The sequence below is a fragment of the Podarcis melisellensis genome (assembly GCF_964234715.1).
Source record: "Podarcis melisellensis genome assembly, chromosome: 10".
Lineage (NCBI taxonomy): Eukaryota > Metazoa > Chordata > Lepidosauria > Squamata > Lacertidae > Podarcis > Podarcis melisellensis.
The window spans coordinates 60,941,885-60,962,365 of record NC_138542.1 but is presented as its reverse complement, the minus strand read 5'-3'; the positions used below and the strand labels follow the sequence as shown (position 1 = coordinate 60,962,365).

General features: G+C 44.2%; 1 long non-coding RNA gene across 12 annotated transcripts in view; it reads right to left on the bottom strand.

The window, feature by feature from the left end:
- Positions 1 to 20,481, bottom strand: part of LOC309378834 — a 90,205-nt gene that overhangs the window by 50,748 nt on the left and 18,976 nt on the right. For 6 of the 12 annotated variants that reach the window (XR_014172165.1, XR_014172166.1, XR_014172167.1 and 3 more), the window contains exon 2: positions 16,138 to 16,207. This is a non-coding gene — a long non-coding RNA (uncharacterized lncRNA). Of the gene's footprint in view, positions 1 to 529; positions 759 to 2,423; positions 2,529 to 3,499; positions 3,627 to 6,599; positions 6,688 to 10,838; positions 11,971 to 16,137; positions 16,208 to 20,481 lie in introns of those variants that run through there. The other 6 variants (XR_014172171.1, XR_014172172.1, XR_014172173.1 and 3 more) reach the window with 6 other exon arrangements.

Here is a 20,481-nt window from a genome sequence, read left to right as displayed (position 1 = left end):
GGCCATAACAGACATTGAGTTGCATTTGGCTTAGAGGGTCACAAATTGTTCAGATTGCTCAGTGACAAGAGAGCTACAGAGATCAGGCAAATGTTCAGAATTCAGATGCAAAACCATAGACTGCTGGGATCTTGTTTAATGCCCACAGAGTATGTCCTTTGCACTCATAAGTTCCCACCTTCGATCTCCACCATAGGAGCCAACTCCTAGGGGTCAAGGTCATTTGCCGCCCCCAATGAAATATTTGAGGGGGGCTGCCCTACCACATTAATGGGCACCACCATTCAAATGATGCGTGCATTATGTGTCTTGTGATTGATTGTGTGGGGTGGGGTTTACCTGACCCCAATATTTTATTCAAGTTGGCACCCCTAATCTCTACCATCTCCAGTTAAAGACACCCTTGAGCCAGGCATGGGAAAATATCTCTCTTAGGCTCTGGAGAGCCAACTAGAGTAGATACTACTGACCAAGAGAGGTCAATGTCCAATATTAGGCAGCTTTATACATTAAGATGAGAGATTCTAACTTCCCATTGGGGCACCAAGCTTCATAGGTGAGTCTGGAACCATGAATCCAGGCTAATTTATCCCTTCCTGTATCTTACCCACAGTTCTGCTGGCTTTTAAGAAATTAGTCATTCCTATTCTAGGTCTTCACAGCTCTTCTATGAATAGAGATTGACCAATGCATTCATTTTGGATTCCCTACACTCTTAATTTTGTTTCCTCCAGTCTTTCGTTCAGTTCACCACATTTCTGCATCAGATTAAAAAAATAAATTAAAAAAAAGTCCTGAAAATTTGTCTGCAATTTAATCTAATCTTCACATTTGTGCAAGCAATTCTCCCTAATATAATGCATTTTGGGACATTATTTTCACTTATATATGCATTTTTGTGCACATTCCCCTCTAATATACACATTTTTGTATATATTGTTTGGTTAGAGAATTGCGTCATAAAATTAGGAAAAGTGCAAATTTTGAAGAACAGCTGTGCTTCAATTCGCATATTGTTCCAGGAAATCTGAATTAGGTAGGTTCCCACTGAAATATGAATGGGACCAACTTTCTCATTCCTTACCTATGGGTACTTTTCAAATCACTTGCATCTCTGTGGTTCCCAAACCAGCCTGGTTTGGAAGGAATCTAAAACTGTCTTGGCCTATTGTTCCACAACATCATGCCAATGACTCACATTTCTCCACTATATATCCAGGATAATCTTTTATGTGCCTTATATGTGCTTATGTTTACTATCACATTCTAAAGTAATACAAAGCTAATCCGGGAGGATTACAGGACCCCAGTGTGGAATCAATTCCCTTAAAAAGGGGAGAAAGAGAAGATACTAAATACCCCAACATTGCTCATTTTATATTCCCACAGTAGGATTTTCAGAAGTTCTCAGTCATAGCCAAAAATCTATTGCTTCTGAAACCTGTCCAATGGAGTTAAATGGAAGCAATTTTGAAGGATACTGCTGTAATCCTCCCCCAAATCCAACCTCTAAATTCTAGGACCAGTATACTGGCAGAGCATTCTTACTGAAGGAAAATTCTGATTGAAGTCCAGGAGAATTTTATTAAGTTTGAATGAGGTTGGCACATACATTATCTTTGTGATGTGGTTGTCACTGCAAAGCCACTCTCCTGTAGAAAGCTCCTATGCACTGTTGGTCATGTTCTGATCTTTGGAGTCATCTGAATCACATGAATAACTGGTCCTACTCATGCATGCTCTTAAAGACAGTCTGGAAGATTCCAGTGATTCTAGGCACAGATGCTAAGATTTTTGACCAGAGACAGCTATACTGGCTAAAGGTTTGCTTTGGGGGCTCAGTTCAAAGGTCTTTCTTTAGATCTTTAAAGCTCTAAACAACCTGAGACAACAATATCTCGAGAATCACCAGCCTTCCTATGAACCTGACCAATAACTTTATTGCTCTTCAAGCTCTCCTTTAAGCCCCACCACCACCACAAATCCAGAGGGCCTTTTTGGTGGTGGCCCCCATCATGTGGATTAGCCTCCCAAAGTCAAGTCCCCACCTTAGAAAGGCAAAGAAGGCAATTTTATTAAATCAATCAATTGCTAATTATTGCTATACAGGTGCTTTTATGCTACTGTTGCTCTTTGAACACAGATTTTAGGCTGTGATTCAGTGGCTGCTTGGACTGGAGCTCCCACTCCTCACCAGCGAGAAAAAGAATCTGCTTATGTTGTGCTTCAAAGCACAGGTGTGCAACCAATGCCCCTTCCATTTGCCTGCTCTTCAGAACAAAGGCACATCAAATTGATGGGCAAACGTTCCACTTAGTGCTACAAAAATCTTGAAGTACATTTGCTGCTTTGAAATGTGGACAATCTCTTTGTGCCTTTTTAATAGCAGTAAGCCAGCAAAAAAGCGTTTGCTGCCTCCGTACCTGTGCTCCATTCCTTTCCTGGTCCCTTCCATCGGTCACCCTCTTTCCTTGTTTACTGCAGCAAGCAAAACACTTCAGATCAAGGAGGAGTGTCAGCTGAAGGACCTAAGGAGGCAAGAGGCAAGTGGCAGAATGGTAGCAATCTCAACTGCACTGGTACCACAGAAGGTACAGGGAGGTTGCTCAGGTCACAAGGGAAGAGTTGTAGCTGGGTGGTAGAGCATATACTTTGTATGCAAAAGGTCCCTGGTTCAATACTTGTCATCTTGAGGTAGAGCTGGGAAAGATTCCTGCCTGAAATCCTGCAGAGCTGCTGCCAGTCAATATCAAGGTTACTGAGCAAGATGGATTGATGGTCTGGTTCGGCGTAAGGCAGCTTCCTAGGCTCCTAACCCTACTTACAAATGCGATTGCCCCAAGGTTTTCTGTCATGTGAGTAGGAGTTCCAGGAGGAAAAGAGCCCAATTTGAACTGATATTTCATGGCCAGATGGAGGGGTGCTGCAAGCTCTTCCCAAGTCTTTGAACAGGCATTGCTCAAAAAAGAACCATAGCATGTTGCTACAACTCCACAATGCAATTACTGCAAGCTCTGGTAACTTCATTACCAACAATCTACTGCCTGAGATGTTTGTTTTTCTTCCTTGCCCAGGAAATTTTGTGTGTGTGTGTGCGTGCGTGCGTGCGTGCGTGTGTAGATGGAGAATACTAAATCACAAACATTTAAAATGTCAGAATGATTGGCCGGATCTTACAGAAGTTCCACCTCTTCCAGCATTATGGAGACTCTCTTCACTTTGCCACACCCTGCTCTTGTCTTAAAGAAACATCAGAACCAGCCTTTAAATAGCTTGTAATTGGTTCTTTCTTTTCTCAGATGGTGTACCTCAAGCATGGGGGAAGGCCATGATTCAGTGGTAGAGCATCTCTTTTGTATGTGGATGGTCCCATGTTAAATCCCTAGCATCTCCAGGTATGGGAGGGAAAGATCTCTCATGGAAATCTTGGATGGACCAATGGTCTGACTCAGAATAAAGTAGCTTCATAAGCCCCTATATACAAACCTTCCATTCATACCTGCAGTTAATCACATGAGCCAGTAATTCATGGATCTCAATGAAGATAATTCCCGTGGTCTCTTGAAGCTCCAAAATGTATCACAGTGACCACAGAAAGGGGTAGGTCTAAGATCCTTGGTCATAGTCTGAAAGCACACAGTGCAACAGCCTAGTTTAAGCTAAGCAGACTTGGGTCTTGACATTGTTTGGATGGGGGGCTGCCTGGGAAAATTGTATGAACATGGGTGGCTTTGAGCGCCACAGAAAACAGGTGGGACATATGTTTTAAAATTATTCATATTCCAGGCTCTCCTGTTAACACTGTTCATGCTAAGGGTGAATAAACAAGGCATAAGCCAGTTCTAGCACAAACTTCTTGACCATGAACACAGCCAAGATTTGTTTATATACATCTTTCAGATACATGCATTGTCTAAGCACCTTTATCAAGATCTTTTGAAAAGAGGCATGGCCAAGAGGTTTATGTCCTTTCACAATATAATATAAAGTGTGTGTGTGTGTGTGTGTGTGTACACAGAAAGATGTTTTAATCATGATTTTTGAACAAGGAGGGGGGAAATGAATCCTGTAAAAGTAACATTCAGGGTCCTTGACTCTTTGTTCCAACAGGCACTGAATTGAGCTTCAAAACTGTGTTTGCAAATCAACATATACGTATGGAGACTGCACTGAACAGAAACTAATGAAATTCCAAGGTGCTCTGGGATGCCTGTTTTATTCTGATCAGTGGTAGATTGCACTATTGACCAAGTGTCAGCCATAGAGCGATACAATGATTGAATAAAAGTGGATACATAATCGGAGGGGAGAACTTTGCCACAACCAGGCTTGTTGCTTTTCTCCTAATACCAAAGGACATGCTATTTTTTTTCCTTACAAAAAGTTCGGTACCCCCTTTTTTTCCTTTCCTTCCCCCTTTGTTCACTTTTAAAATATACATACATATATAATCCCCGCTCCTCTCTTCCCTTTGTGGATTCTCCCCTCGCCAACCCAGCCCCCTTGATGGCTTCCTCAGATAAAATAATGCAAGGTTCCTCCGCCGGAGATGCTGATGAAATATTTGAGGCCCCGATATTAATCTGTTATCAGTTGTGTAGGTGTGAAATGTGATGAAGATGACAGAGACTCCTGCTCAGCCGGCCTAAAGTAATTTGCACCAAAGATATTTAGATCTGTCTTTGGACACTGCAGATCAGTTATTGCAGGAGGGGGAGAGCCTGTGGGGAGCCTACCTTAAAACATATTTCAAATGCCAGGGGAACCGCATGAAAATTGGGTAATGAATGAAATTCTGATTGCAGAAAAATCACTTAGGAATGTGACTGATGCGGCTCGCTGATGTTCTATATGCAAAGCTGAAACCTGAGATGCTTAATGGCATACACCTTTGTCCTGCGGGTTCTGCAGTGCATTCAGTTTTGCACTTGCCACCAATTCCTTCCGTATTAGAGAAGATATTCCTCGCTAAAAAACATTGAGCTGTCATAATAGCTGAACAGGTCTGTGCCATGGGTGCTGTACCACCTATGGCTTAAAGTGGACCTGGAAAGAAGCAGATATCCAGTAGCATTCCTCTGAGCTGATCAGTAAACCATCAGCATAAGATCCTAGGGCCTAGGGATCCACCTAACCTTGTATTTCTATAACAGGGATGGAGGCATGTGGCCTTCCAAATGTTGTTGGACTACAACTCCCATCATCTCAGACCATTAGCTGCACTGGCTGGGGCTGATGGGAGATGGAGTCCAGCAACATCTGGATGGCCACAGGTTCTCCATACCAGAGTCTCTCTGGGATCTCTGAAAGGACCAAGTATGCCACCATGCACCCATGATAGAAGGGGCTTTGCTGCACCACATGTGTGAGTGACATGGACACACCATGTGATGTGTTGATGTCATGTGCATATATCACATGGCATGCTGATTTTTGTGTACTGGCCTCAGGGCATGGTGCACAGACTGTGGGATTAAGGTGAGCTTGCCACATGGCATGTGTGCATGGTCGCTGTGGATTTTTGGGGGGCCCGTTCTTGAATTTTTTGAGGGACCTTGCCTCCCCCCCCCCGATGGTGCCTATGGGAAGGATGGTGACAAGTTTGTTCCAGTTTCAGAACCCTGTAGTTCTTCTGGAGGTTACAATGGATAATGTGATGTAGTACTTAATTTTTATTCTCCAAATAGCCAAACTGATAACAGCAGTCTAAGTGTTTAAATACATAAGAGCTGCCTATGATACCTCAGGCCAAATATTTGTCTAATCCCGCACTCTTAACAGTCTTACTGGGGAAATCACAAAATGGAAGCAGCCATGCCCTATTGCCATCTTCCAGCATCTCGTACTCAGCCTCTTGATTCAGAGGTTAGATTGAGCAAAAACAGAAAAGCTGGTTCACTTCAGATGTTGTTGAACTACAGCTCCCATCAGCCCCAGTCATAGCTGTCAACCTTCCCTTTTTTTGCGGGAAATTCCCGTATTCCAGCATCATTTCCCGCTGCTTCCCGCTGCTGTCCCGGATTGTTAGATATCCCGTAGACCATCCCTGGGACAGGTGAGGCTGCTGATCTCTTATTTTCGAGGCTGCTGATCCCTTATTTTCAAATCTGAACGTTGACAGCTATGACCCCAGTCAGAAGCTCCAATGGAGAGAGATAAAGAGAGTTGTAGTCTGACGGCACCCAGTGGGCACTAGCATTAAGTTCTTGTGGCAAATAACCATTAACACATGCAATATCTGTGAATTCATCTAATCCTTTTCAGCGTCTCAGGCAGAGGTCAGTCCTAGACTTGCTACGCTATGGATTGAAACTGGGACCTTCTGTTGTTCTCTACCAGTGTTAGGACAAACAGGGCACTGCCCCATCAACCTCAAACTGCCCGCTTGCCTGCCTTCTTGCAACCAGTCCAGAAGGCAGCACTCACTGTCAGCTTCCTCCTCCTTCATATCAGTTTTGCCCCTGCAGAACTTCATAAGGAGGAAGAATTAGTTGGCTCTGGCCTCCTTCCTACCATTTCCAATGGGCACCACCAACATAGCTGTGCCCTTCCAAATATATCTGACTGTTTAACTGATATGTCCTCCATTGTCCACCCACCTGCAAACACCTCCGCTGAAATTCCATCTAACAAAATGCTCCCATTCTTTTCAATAGATGAGGAGATCCAAATGAGTTCACCAAAGACCTTGAGAAGAGTAGAACAATTATCGGAATGTACATTGGTTTTACTATGAGTCAATTTGACACAAACACAAATGGCAACAATATCATAAAAGTCATTGGGGCCTCATTTCTCTCCTTTCCTCTTAAAGCAGTTGGGTCCGCCCCCCCCCATTGAAAATAACATCTTCATCCTATCCATTTTTGAATATATGGTATCACATTTTGCCTTACCCATTCAGTGCTGGATAAAATGTGGGCATGCACATATTCCTGAGACAAGAGCTCTGACTGAAAGCTATAAAACGAAACAATCTCTTTCAGGGTTGTTGTTTTATTCTTTCTCTCCCACCCACCCACCCACCCCGCTTTTTTTTCGAAAAAGGAAAATTGCATAAATAATACATTTGGCCCTTGCAATACCAAACAGGCACAATAGCTACTTTACAGCTTTCATCAAAAGAAGACCATCTTTTTTCATTTACATTATGAAACTGGTAATACAATATCATCAGCTCTGATTGGCTGAATCATCTTGTTGGCATGTTCCTGCTCTCCAGATAATGCAGCCGGGTCCTTGTGTCAATGGAATGTATGACTGGGGGAACATATAAGGGAAATTTGTCATTGGCTCATGAAGTAGCCTTTTTAAAAGTGGGGAGGAAAGGGACGGCGGGTTGGGGGAGAGAGAAAGCAATAATGAAGATTTATTGAGAAATGTGTGAGAACAAGCAAAAATTCCCCAGTGGGGGGAAGAAAGGGGGGGGTAAAGCAACTGTCCGTGATGTTGTTTCCTTTGAATCTAGGGTATATTTCGCCGTTTGGCATCTGGGCTTATATTCATCATGTTTTATTATGATAGCCAGACACAAGGAGTTGTCAACACACAGCATTTGGGGGCATGGTCTAGCGGTTAGACCAAGGGCAGTGAAAAATGCCTTCTTCTCTCCCCCCCCCCGCCCGCCTTGCAGAACCCCTGCATGACCTTGAAGAAATGATTTCCTCTAGGTAAGCTAGCCTGAGAATCCAACAGATGTGTCATAGAGGAACATGTCACTTAGAAGCCATAAAGCACACTGAGTTCTCGGAGAAGACTTGCCTTGCAGTGACTGTTTTGCAAAATATAGAGCCCAGTCACCCCGATGCCTTGCCTTGCTGTCGACAGAAGCACCATTTAGGATGAACAGGAATGCCATGGTGCATTTCCCTATGTGCGATTATTCCTCATGAGCATTGAGGAGAAGGTTCAGTGCCAAGTGTGTCCTCAAGCCTGCAGCTAGCTCTGCTTCTGCAGCTACAGATGAATGGATGGGACACTGCCCTGCCAACCTCCATCTGCTCTCAGCTAGTCCCACCACCATCTTGCAACAAGTCCAGAGGGTGGCACTGCCTGTCAACTTCCTCCTCCTTGGTCTCAGTGTTGCTCTTGTAGAACACAACAGAGAAGAAAGGAGGATTAGAATGACCGTATTTTTCACTCCATAAGATGCACCTAACCATAAGTCACGCCTAGTTTTTAGAGGAGGTATCAGCTCACAGTTGCACAGCTTCTTTTGCAAAGGGGGAAAGCCCCTTTTTTGAGGATCAGCTCAAAGTTGTTGAGCTTACTTTGCAAAGGAAAAAATCCTGTTTTTATGGGGTTCAACTCACAGTTCTGCAGCTTCTTTAGGAAAGGAAAGGGAGCCGTTTCTACAGTATCCAGACAGATAATCTAATCAGCCAGTCACATGTTGCTGGGGAAACAAACAGCCTCTGTCTGCAGAACATTCAACAATGGAGGCCTGGGCAAAGGGGCAGAAAGGAAGCCAGCGATCGACAACACATTCGCTACATAAGACGCACAGACATTTCCCCTTACTTCTTAGGAGGGGAAAATGCATCTTATGGAGCGAAAAATACAGTAGTTGGCTCTGACTGTTATTGACTCTGATTCTACCTACCTGCAGCCTTCTTGCCTTCCACCACCACTGTCTACACAGCATGGACCATTGGGGTTCCCATGTATGAATTTAGATGCAGGTGTACTAGAGCCAAGAAGTATCCTGCTCACTGACTCAGAAAATTAAATTCCAGAGATTGGCAGAAGGGGCTGAACCCTGAAGCATGACAACTCTAGTAACACACAACATTTAAGATGAGAAGCCTTGCTCTGGATACCTGTGCTGGATAAGGTTCAGCAGATGTCACTAGGAGCAGGGTCTTTTCAGTCATGGCACCAGAGCTATAGAATTCTCTCCCCAGAGCCAGGCTCAGCTATTCACATCAGGTGCCCAGAGGGTAATGGTAGGGCAGTACCATGGATAGCTCCGAATGACCAACATCCTCAGGCAAAGGCTGTAGGTAAACTGAGGCCCTCCAGCAGGTGTACTACCTGGCACACTTTGTTGCTGGCTCTCTGAGCACAGTTTCCAAAGTATCTGCTAGAAGATACTCCTGCTCTCAGGCAGGGAAATGGGCTGAGAAAGAAGGGAGGAAGTGAGAAACAAAATCACTGATTTTGGCAGTAAGGCAAAGTTGCAATAATCTTTGGTAGTGGCTAGGAAAATTAGACAGTGGTGACAACATGAGGTCACAGAGGAGAAATCCCAGGGCCTCATAAAGTGTACAGACCACAGGTTGCCACTGAATCAGACCAACAGTCTATGCAGCCACTATGCACTACCTCAAGGGTGGAGAACCTGCAGCCTTCCAGATATTGTTGGACTTCAACTCAAATGAGCCCTAATGGTCAAGGATAATGGAAATTCTAATTCATCAACTTCTGGTGGGTCACAGATTCCTCCACCCCTGTCTACTGTGATTGACAGCAGCTACCCAGGTTGTCAGGGTGAGGGCCTTGGCTCAAAGGTCAGACATGTGCTTTTTATGTAGAAGATCTCAGGTTCAACCCCTGATATCTCTAGTTAAAAAGCTCCAGCAGCAGCAAATGATGGGAAAGATTTCAACTTGAGAACTTGGACAACTGCTGCCAGTCAGAATAAACCATACTGGGATCCATGAACAAATACGGTATTCTACTTAGTGTAAGGTAGCTTCCACTGTCTTTCCCATCACTTTAGGCCTTTCTGCATACAAACCACACAGCTTCCCAGGTAGAATGACAGAATTGTAGAGTTGGAAGGATCCACAACTAGTCCCTTCATCTAGTTCAATTCCCCGCAGTGCAGGAATATGCACCCCTATGGGGATCATACCCGTGACCTTGGCATTATCAACCCCATTCTCTAACCAACTGAGCTAAGAGTATACTCCTTAGTTATGAAAGAGCAGGGTTCAAATGCGATTAAAAAAATATATTCCTATTTAACAATGCAGACATGTCTCACATGCTCACTTCTGTCAGGATCTACTTTTGTGGATCTTTCGGCAATATTTCTATGGGATTTCCCACTTCTCAGAGGTGAACATCAGAGAATTCTTCCTCCTCCTCCTCCTTCATGTTCATCAAATAATATTGTGATCATAAAATAAAGTCATCGGAAGCAGTGTTAGAAAGTGGAGAGGCATTCACATAAATGCATGCTTTGCAGCCGGTGAAAGAAATGTTCTGCCATTAAACTGAATTGTGCTTCAGTTTCTTTATTCAACAAGAACCTTTGAAAATAAGGAAATGTATCTGGTTTTCCTATCTGATCAAAAAACACCAACGTTATTCTTTTAATGAATTCCCCCCTCCCCCCCCCACACACCAAAAACAGCTTCTTACAATGAATCTTCTGTTTTAACAAATGCGCTTTGCCAGTTTTGCAAAATATCTGCTATTGAAGGTGCATATACTAAAAGCAAAGGGAAATAATGATTGGCCAGAATCCTGCATAGAGTTAAACTATTCTTAAAACTGGGCCTCCACAACTGAGGCCAAACCAAGATGAATACAGTGGACGCTTGGGTTGCGAACGTGATCCGTGCGGGATACTCGTTTGCAACCTGCAGCATTCGCAACCCGCTGCACCGCATCTGCGCACGTGTGGGTCGCAATTCGGCGCTTCTGCGCATGCACAAAGCAAAATTTAGCGCTTCTGTGCATGCACGAGTGCTGAAACCAGGAAGTAACCTGTTCTGGTACTTCCGGGTTTTGGTGCGTCCGTAACCTGAAAACGCGCAACGTGAAGCATCTGTAACCCAAGGTAAGGCTGTACAACCATCTAGTCAAGCTGAAATCTCCCCCCAACCCACCCACCCCTCTCTCTCTCTCTCTCTCTCTCTCTCTCTCTCTCTCTCTCACACACACACACACACACACACACACACACACACTTCACCAACCCATTTGCAGGTAACAAAATGTGGGGGGGGGGATTTCATCTGATTTTCAAGACTGTGGAATTTAGAGGTAAGGGATAAATTTCATTAGGAAACTTCCTTGTGAGTTTCATTCCCTGTACCATTAGATTTGCCAGTAGGAAGGTTAAAACCCCTTCTTTCCCTGCCCACCACCCTATCCCTAACCAAATTCATGCCAAAGATTTTCTAAGGGGAACTTTCTGCTCTGATTTTCAGCCCATCATCCAGGTATGGTGGCCCACTGAAGTCTCAATATATCTCCCAATTTTACTGCCTCTCTGACTGCAAAGTGAGGGTATATCAGAGCTGGCCAAATATATATTTTTTTCCTGCTTGAGATAAAGGGCAGTATACAGTGGTACCTCAGGTTACATACGCTTCAGGTTACAGACTCCACTAACCCAGAAATATTACCTTGGGTTAAGAACTTTGCTTCAGGATGAGAAGAGAAATTGTGCTCCGGCAGCACAGTGGCAGCGGGAGGCCCCATTAGCTAAAGTGGTGCTTCAGGTTAAGAACAGTTTCAGGTTAAGAACGGACCTCTGGAACGAATTAAGTACTTAACCCGAGGTGCCACTGTAATGCCCCTTCCCCATCCATGTTGAATGAACTGGCAGCTGAAACTTAGCTCAGCACTCAAGAACATAAGAGCCTGCTGGATCAAACCAATGGCTGATCTAGTCCTGCATCATGTTCTCTCACAGCGGCCAACCAGATGCCTGTGGGAAACCTATTCAGAAGCATTACTGTCTTTGACCATGGAAGCAAAGCACAGCCATCACAGCTGGTAGTCCTCTCCTCCTTGGATTTGTCTAATCCCCTTTTAAAGCCATTAAACTGGCAGCCACCACTGTCTCCCTCGGAAGCAAATTCCATAGTTTAACTATGGAACATAGTTAACATCTTGTTTATCTGTCCTGAATCTTCTAGCAGTAAGATTCCTGGATGTCCACAAGTTTTAGTGATGGAATATCATCCTCTACCAAACCTGAGGCAACTGATTCCTGGGTAGCTCCTGGAGAGTCTGTGTGAAGTTACTGACACAGGCAACGGACATAATTTAACAGAACCTCATTTCCCTGTCTTCCCAAACCAACTAGGTCAGTTTCCTTAGACATTCAAAGCTCTGGACTGTCTCACACTGGGCCAGCCCAAGACATTTTGCTACCTGAGGCAAAGGACAAGATGGCATTCCTCTCCATTCCATGTACAGAAGCCAACTAGACAGTGGTACCTCGGGTTACGAACTTAATTTGTTCTGCAGGTCTGTTCTTACCCTGAAACTGTTCTTAACCTGAAGCACCACTTTAGCTAATGGGGCCTCCCACTGCCGCTGCAAAATTTCTGTTCTCATCCTGAAGCAAAGTTCTTAACCCGAGGTACTATTTCTGGGTTAGCGGAGTCTGTAACCTCCTCCATCACAGCAGGTTAGCTATGGGGGTACAGGACAGCCCATGTGGCACACAGAAGATGTCCAGGGGGCTCAGGAGAAACAGGGGGGCTGCCTCCATTGTCTCCTAGCATTTGCCATCTGTATAATGATAGGGCTGGCCCACAACACACAAAATTCTAGACCTGTGAAGTTTACAGCTAACAGGAGACTCCAGTCACCTGCTTTTTTATATAAGTACATTTTTCAGTGTAGTACCTTGGCAGCATTGTGGTTTACCAAGAAGCATACCTCATTTAGCTCTTATTTTTAAGCCAACTGTATTTGAAAACTATGTTAGTATCTGGCAAATGCAGGGAGACTTCAGGAAAATATTAAAATCACTATGGGAGTGACAGGAAAAAATGGAGTGAGACAGATTCCTCTGGTCTGATCCTTTATGATTCTTTGCTGGTTATTGCGTATATAAATTTCAATCCCCTTGAACAAGTGGAGGAGGGGAGTCAGAGAGAAGCGCGTGATTATCATATCACTCAAAGCAGCACAACTTTTAAAAAATCAGCTCCAATATAAATTCACTCTATATAAAATGACTTTTAATATTCTTTTTCTTAACATAAGTATTAAATTTTATATGATTAAAAATTTATTTACTTGCTCTTTTCCCTTAATTTGGATTTTTATTTGCTATTATTGCCGGTCCCATCTGATCTCGGCAAAAGGAAAAAAAGGAAACCTCTCTCTTGCTGCACATTATAACACGAAAGGATGTTAAGACAAGAGCATGCCATTAACTGTGACACACGGTTAGGCTTTGAAAGTCAACTCTTTAAAAACTAAATTAAAAGTGACCTTCTCAACAGGGTGGGCATGGCCCATCATGCAACTCTGCGGCAAAAGGGGAGCCCGCGTTTCAATAGCTAGATTAGTAATTCTGTCAGAGGAGGCATGTGTAGGACAAAGCATCATGTCCCGGTGTGTGGCCTTCACATTTAAGACCTGTGTTCAAGGTCCAGTTCTCCATGAGGACGTAAACCTGTGACTGGGCTGCTCCAGTTCACACTGCAAATGGGGTTCAGTTTCTTCCTTGATGGGGGGAGGCTCTGAACATAGAAGGGCTGTAGCTCAGTGGTAGAGCATTTGCTTAGCATGCAGAAGGTCTCAGGTTCAATCCCCAATCATAGAATTGGAACGGACCCCTGTGGATCATCTAGTAGTCCCACCCCCTGCCCTACAGGAATATGCAGCTGTCCTGTACAGGGATCAAACCCTCAACCTTGGCGTAACCAGCACCACGCTCTAACCAACTGAGCTATCCAGGCTGTCCCCCATGACATCTCCAAGTAGGGTTAGGAATGCATCCAGTCTGAAACCATGGAGAGATGCTGTCAGTCAACGTAGACACTTGTGAGCTAGGTGGGCCAATGGACTGACTAGGCATAAATAAGCTTCCTAAGTACAGAGTACACACACACACACACACACACACACACACACACACACACAAATCAGGAATAACATTGTGTACAGCCCTTCTGCGCTTCACACAGACAGCAGAAGCCTGCCAATTATTTGTTCTCAGACAGCAGGGAAAAACATACTTCTTTTCCCCAAGTCATAAAACCAGGGGGAACGTTAAAAAATTTATGTTTATCAAATAAAACACACGGCCTCCTCATTGTTCTGAAATCCTGAAGAGCAGCTGCCAGTCAGTGCAGAGAATACTGAACTAGATGGACCAATATCCTGACTCAGTTTAAGGGGAGTTCCTATGTTCCTATACAGGGAAAGATTCGTTAAAGTTAGGAAAAATAAGGAGAAAATTGACAGGAAGGAAGAAACTGTGATGGGATGAAAGCATAGGACAATTTCAGGAAGTGCCGGGGGCCACAGAAAATTGGGTTGGAGGCAGTGCTCCCAATTTCCCACCTGTGCTTTAAAATGTCCAGATCCAGATTCAGGCCTGGTAGTAGATGAGTCATGGCCATGGGAACCAACAGCTTTTCATCGCACTCTCGGGATTCTTGCGTGAAGCCTATGGCTTTACGCTTTCAAAAGAAATCAGCCCTCATGATTGAGGAGATAAATTTTAATGTGCCGTGCCAAGAATTTCCAAGGTGGGTTTCACCGGTGGCAATCTAATGATGCACTGCACACAGTTACCTGAGGAGTCACTGACATTATCATATCCTCCAAAATAGACGGCCCGGTGGATCTACATTTTCCTACCTGAGCAGTTAAGGAAGCCTCTGAAAGAGGAACAGGTAGGCCTATCAGAGATAATACCTGTGTAAGATGGCTCAAAAACCCCGAAGATCATGGCCACTGGTCCCATCACCTCCTGGCAAATAGAAGGGGAAGAAATGGAGGCAGTGAGAGATTTTATTTTCTTGGATCACTGCAGATGGTGACAGCAGTCACGAAATTAAAAGACGCCTGCTTCTTGGGAGAAAAGCAATGACAAACCTAGACAGCATCTTAAAAAGTAGAGACATCACTTTGCCAACAAAGGTCTGTATAGTTAAAGCCATGGTTTTCCCAGTAGTGATGTATGGAAGTGAGAGCTGGACCATCAAGGAGGCTGATCGCCGAAGAATTGATGTTTTTGAATTATGGTGCTGGAAGAGACTCTTGAGAGTCCCATGGACTGCAAGAAGATCAAACCTCTCCATTCTTAAGGAAATCAGCCCTGAGTGCTCACTGGAAGGACAGGTCCTGAAGCTGAGGCTCTAATACTTTGGCCACCTCATAAGAAGAGAAGACTCCCTGGAAAAGACCCTGATGCTAGGAAAGATAGAGGGCACAAGGAGAAGGGGATGACAGAGGACGAGATGGTTGGACAGTGTTCTCGAAGCTACCAGCATGAGTTTAACCAAACTGCGGGAGGCAGTGGAAGACAGGAGTGCCTGGCATGCTCTGGTCCATGGGGTCACGAAGAGTCGGACACAACTAAATGACTAAACAACAACAACAAGATGGCTCAGGCTACAATGATATCCCTTGGGATATTTTTTTTTTCAACTGAACAAAAATTACCAGAGATGATTTCTACGATTCTAGTTGCCTGGCATTTCTCTGGCCTCCGCAGTCCAACAGGGGAAGCCCCTTTGGCTACTTTCTGAGCAGCAAGGGAGGTCCCTGGACCAAGGTTGCTGCCCAAGTAGAAGATCTTGCCCATTCACCCAATTGTGGGAGCAGCCCACTCAGCGGCGTATAAGGAAATATACACTACAGCCACTTCTTTGTCAGATCTCCCTCCCTCCCAAATTTGCTGAGACATTTTACTCTGTTGGACCTCACTATGGCCCACAATGGCATCTACCAAGAAGGGCCATTTGGAACATAAAAAGATGCTTTATTTCAGGTCAGACTATTTGTCCATATAGCTCATCTAATCAGACACTGGGGCCTAAAAGAGGCATTAGTGTGGCCTCTACTAAACAGAACCTCCCTGTTGGTCTCAGATGTCATATGGCAACTACTGTCCCGTTGCAAATATCCCCTTCTTCGGCAAAGTCCTCAAGAGAGTGGTGGCTGGACACCTTCCGTTCCTGAAGGCTATGGATTATCTAGACCAGGCATTTCCAAACTTGGGTCTCCAGCTGTTTTTGGACTACTAGTCCAACCATCCCTAGCTAGCAGGACCAGCGGTCAGGGAGGATGGGAACCACAGTCCAAAAATTTCTGGAGATCCAAGTTTGGGAGACTCTGATCTGGACCCATTCTAGTTTGGTTTCAGTCTAGGGTTTGGTCACACTGGTGGATTATCTTCTCCAGGAAAAACACTTGATGGAGTCTTACCTTGTTGGTTTTCTTGGCTTTTTTCAGTGGCTTTTGGTGCCATCAGCCATGGTAAACTATCAGGTAGATTCTGCAGGATGAGAAATGGAGATGTGTTGTTACAGTGGTTCCACTCGTATCTGCAAGGGTAGTTCTAGAAAGTGGCAGTGAGCGACATCTGATTTGTTCCATACCATTTGTGCTGTGGAATACCAAATGGTTCCATCTTGTTCCCTGTCCTATTTAACATCTACAGGAAGTCACTGGGTGATGGCAGCAGGGGGGTTGGAGTTGAATGCAGTCAGTATGTTATTGACATTCAGCTCTATTTCCCTCTTTCATCTGGGTCCAGAAAGTCTGTCCAGATGCTAGGCCATTGTCTGGATGCTGTACTGGGATGGATGAAGGCGAATATAACAGATTCAGTCTCAACAAGACAGGGGCCCTGTGAATACGTGGCTCTCATGTTGAGGAGTTAAGCAGACAACTTGTAATGCAGGAATCTCATGAAGGAGCAAGTCCTGCATCAAGCTTTGTTGCTGGAAGCTCATGTTGCCTCGGTGGCTCAGAGTACCTTTAGCCAACTTTGGTTGGTCTACCAGAGATTGCCAATTTCTGGACAGTGATAGCCTGACCACATTAATCCACCCCCTGGTAATCTCCCAAATGTGCTGTGCTCTACATGAGGGTGCCCTTGAAGACAACATGGAATCTACAGCCACTGCAGAATGTGGTGGCCAAGCTGCTAAGTGGAGCAACACAGAGAGCAAAATGACATTAGATTTAAAAGAATTGCATTGACTGCCAAGAAGCTCTGGGTCCAATTTCAAGGTGTTAGTGATGCCTTACGGAACCCTGAATTACTTGGGGCCTGGATAACTGAAGGGGCACTGTTCTGCCCAAACATTATCAACAACATGTTGCTTTTATTCAGATTATATGTATACAGTGGTACCTTGGGTTACATACGCTTCAGGTTACATACGCTTCAGGTTACAGACTCCGCTAACCCAGAAATAGTACCTCGGGTTAAGAACTTTGCTTCAGGATGAGAACAGAAATTGTGCGGCAGCGGGAGGCCCCATTAGCTAAAGTGGTGCTTCTGGTTAAGAACAGACCTCTGGAACGAATTAAGTTCTTAACCCGAGGTTCCACTGTATTTTAATACTTATTAATTTCATTTATATGCCTCCTTTTTCTCCAAGGAGCTCAAGGTGGTCGCATGGTTCTCTCGCTCCCCATTTTATCCTCAGAACAACCATTTTAGCTCAGCTGGTAGAGAATGAGACTCTTAATCTCAGGGCTGTGGGATCTAGCCCCACATTGGGCAAAAGATTCCTGCATTGCATGGGGTCAGACTAGATGACCCTCATGGTCCCTCCCAGTTCTGTGATTCTATTTTATGTTCTATGTGTGTTAAGTTAGGCTGGTCACCCAGTGAGCTTCATGGCTGAGTGGGTATTCAAACCCTTGTTGCCCAGGTCGTACTCCAAAATACTAACCTTTACACCACAGTGATTTTCTAGGTTTTGACATTTAGAATTGCAATATTGTTTGGTAAACTGCCCCGGGATCCTTGGAGAAGAAGCTGACTCTAAACCACCACAACAGCAACCATGTAGATTTCAGTTAATAGGCTGGCTTCTGTTAGTGTGTCTATGTATCCACTGCCTGTAAGATGGGGACATTTCCCCTGCATCTCATTCATGTGAAACTTGAGAAGTCTGATCCCTCAAAGTAGAAGCAGAAGGCCTGGGAAAAAAATTATGCCAGCTGGATGGAAAACACAGATATTACTAGCAGCAGAAGAGTCTGCCGTTGGAAGCAATGGGAAATTAAAATTAATGGAAAGAATCAAAACCACTGGGATAAGGATGTGATTTCAACAAATGAATAACAAAATGAAAGGCATTTTAACAACAAAAGCAAATAGAGTAGAATAGAATAGAATAAATAAATAACATTCTGGCAGACCGCTGGCACTTGCACCACTCCTTCCATAGGAGTTTGATAGCCAGGGTTATACGAGAACTAAAAGGATGTTATTGTGCTACTCATAAGGTTAGGCTCTTTGGCCATCCCCGCTGTAAAAAAAAATGTGCAGCAATACAATGTACCTACTGAGTATTCCATTTCCCGGACTTTATTTGCTGAAATAGAAGAACGAGAGGAATCTGAACAACAGTAAATATCACATCCGAGGCATTAGAGAGTGGAAGAAAAGATTGACAACGTTAGCTCGACTGCTCCATCCTCCCCCTGCCAAAGCACAATTTAGTCTGTAGATAGATAGACTGAACTTCCGTAATAGAACTCCTATCTGCGGTAACTATCTAAGCATTTATACTTCACACATCACGGGTAGCTATCAGAGCAGTTGTGACTTCTGGAGCTAAAGGAAAATGCCTTGGGCCTGGAATTTGCAGCTGGAAGGAAAGAGAATAAAGAAGAAATAAAGAGAGAAATCAGATTCCGGGGTAGGAAAGAAGGGGTTGCATGTGCTGTGTGTCTTCTCAGTGTAATTCAAGTGTCCCATGGGATGTCCAGTCTGGGTGTTGTGTGGTGCCTCCATTTATGTGTGCGTCTGTGTTTTGGGTGTCTGTGCTGATTGTGTATGTGGTTGATGGGAAGTGTTATGGTTTATTTTGGTAGCCAAAGCCATTCAAAAAGCAAAATACATAAAGAACAAAACCAAGTGCAATACACTGTTAAAATAATTCTTAAAACAAGGCATTCTGTAGAATAAAATTTTCCGTGCTGAAGAATTGGACTTCTCATCTCCACACACTTATCGCTTTAAAATTGCCGACCTAAAGGCAATGCATTGCCCTCACATGCACAGACTCTCTCTTCACATAGAATTTGGTGTTTGTGTCCTTCAACGGAATGCATAGACCTGAATCACAAAGCTTTGGTGGAAAAAGGAGACTCAGCACCCAATCAGATTCTGAAATCAACCAGCTCCCATTGAGAAACTGTGTACTCCCAGGTGCTGATGATCGAAGATCACGCACATAAAATTCAAGATGTTGAGGAAAGTTCCCTGCCGTAATTGAATGTCTTTCTTTCAGTATGGTCTGAATGAACGTAACTGGGTGTAGAAACATTGGTCACAATTCACTCAAATTAAAATTACACTCACAGACCAGCTTTAAATGTGTTTACTCAGAAGTAAGCCTCATTTTCAGGAGGACTCAAAAAAAAATCACAAATGGATGTGGTAAGGTTGAGAACTGAAGTTAAGACTGGAAAAGTGGGAAACAGAGAGAAACTAAAATGGAGAGATTCGCCCCTCCCTACTCTCAGGTTATCCTAGCTCTGCAGGAATCGAAGTGTTGTTGCAAATGGTGTAAAGATCTACACAATACCTCCCATCGTAGTATCTCGCCCTCTTGCCCTGGTACAGCTCCCTGCATTTTTAAAAGTGCACTAACTGGGAGCATGAAAAACTCTTGTGCAAACATGCCCTTGATATAACGACACAAATCCAAATTCAGAATGCAGCCCTTATGCTTTTTAAAGCAGACATATTTCACTGATTAGAATATATAGCCCCATTGTCATTACCTGTTTTAATTAAACTGTACAGTCTGAAACTTACATGGTGACAAATCATGCTAATTATGCATGCCAGAGTTACCTCCTGAGACTGGTCCATATGTTAGACTCTGCCGTTTATTGTTTAATTGACAGGGGCACTGAGGAAAGTTAGAAGCCTCATGTTTTCTACGGGATCACACTGCTAACTACGGAAACCTTGGTGCCGTTAAATGGAGGGGTGGGTTTTTTTGTTTCTTTCTTTCAGAAGCACTAGATATGAGAAGTCCCTTGGTGCATCCATTCCAGTGGCAAACACTTCACTGAGAGTTTGCTGAGAGAATTAGAAGGTTGGTTGCAGTAGGAATAGCTGGGAGGTGGGGTGGGTCCGCATTTTAAACCGGTGGGGGGGGGAGCCTTAGGGCTGGGGGCCAAGTCTGCTCTTCTGCACTGTCCACAGGCCACACCACTCACCTGCTCTACTTCATCCCATCCCTGGGTGTTTTTGCATGGCTAGAGTGTGTCCTTCGACTCTGATAATGCCTCTCGCTCGCTTGGGCGGAGGAAAGAGAGAGGTGTGTGAGCATATGCAGAAATTAGCCCACTGTACAAAGGTAAAACTCATACCCTCCAACATTTATCCAATGAAAATAGGGACATCCTATTCCATCATCATCATCATTATCAGACCCGCACTCTGGGCAGCTTCCAACATATAGAAAAACATAACAAAACATGAAACTTTAAAAACTCCCCTATACAAGGCTGCCTTCAGATGTCTTCTAAAGGTTTTCTTCTCTTGGGGGTCAAATAGCTCCATACCTTTCA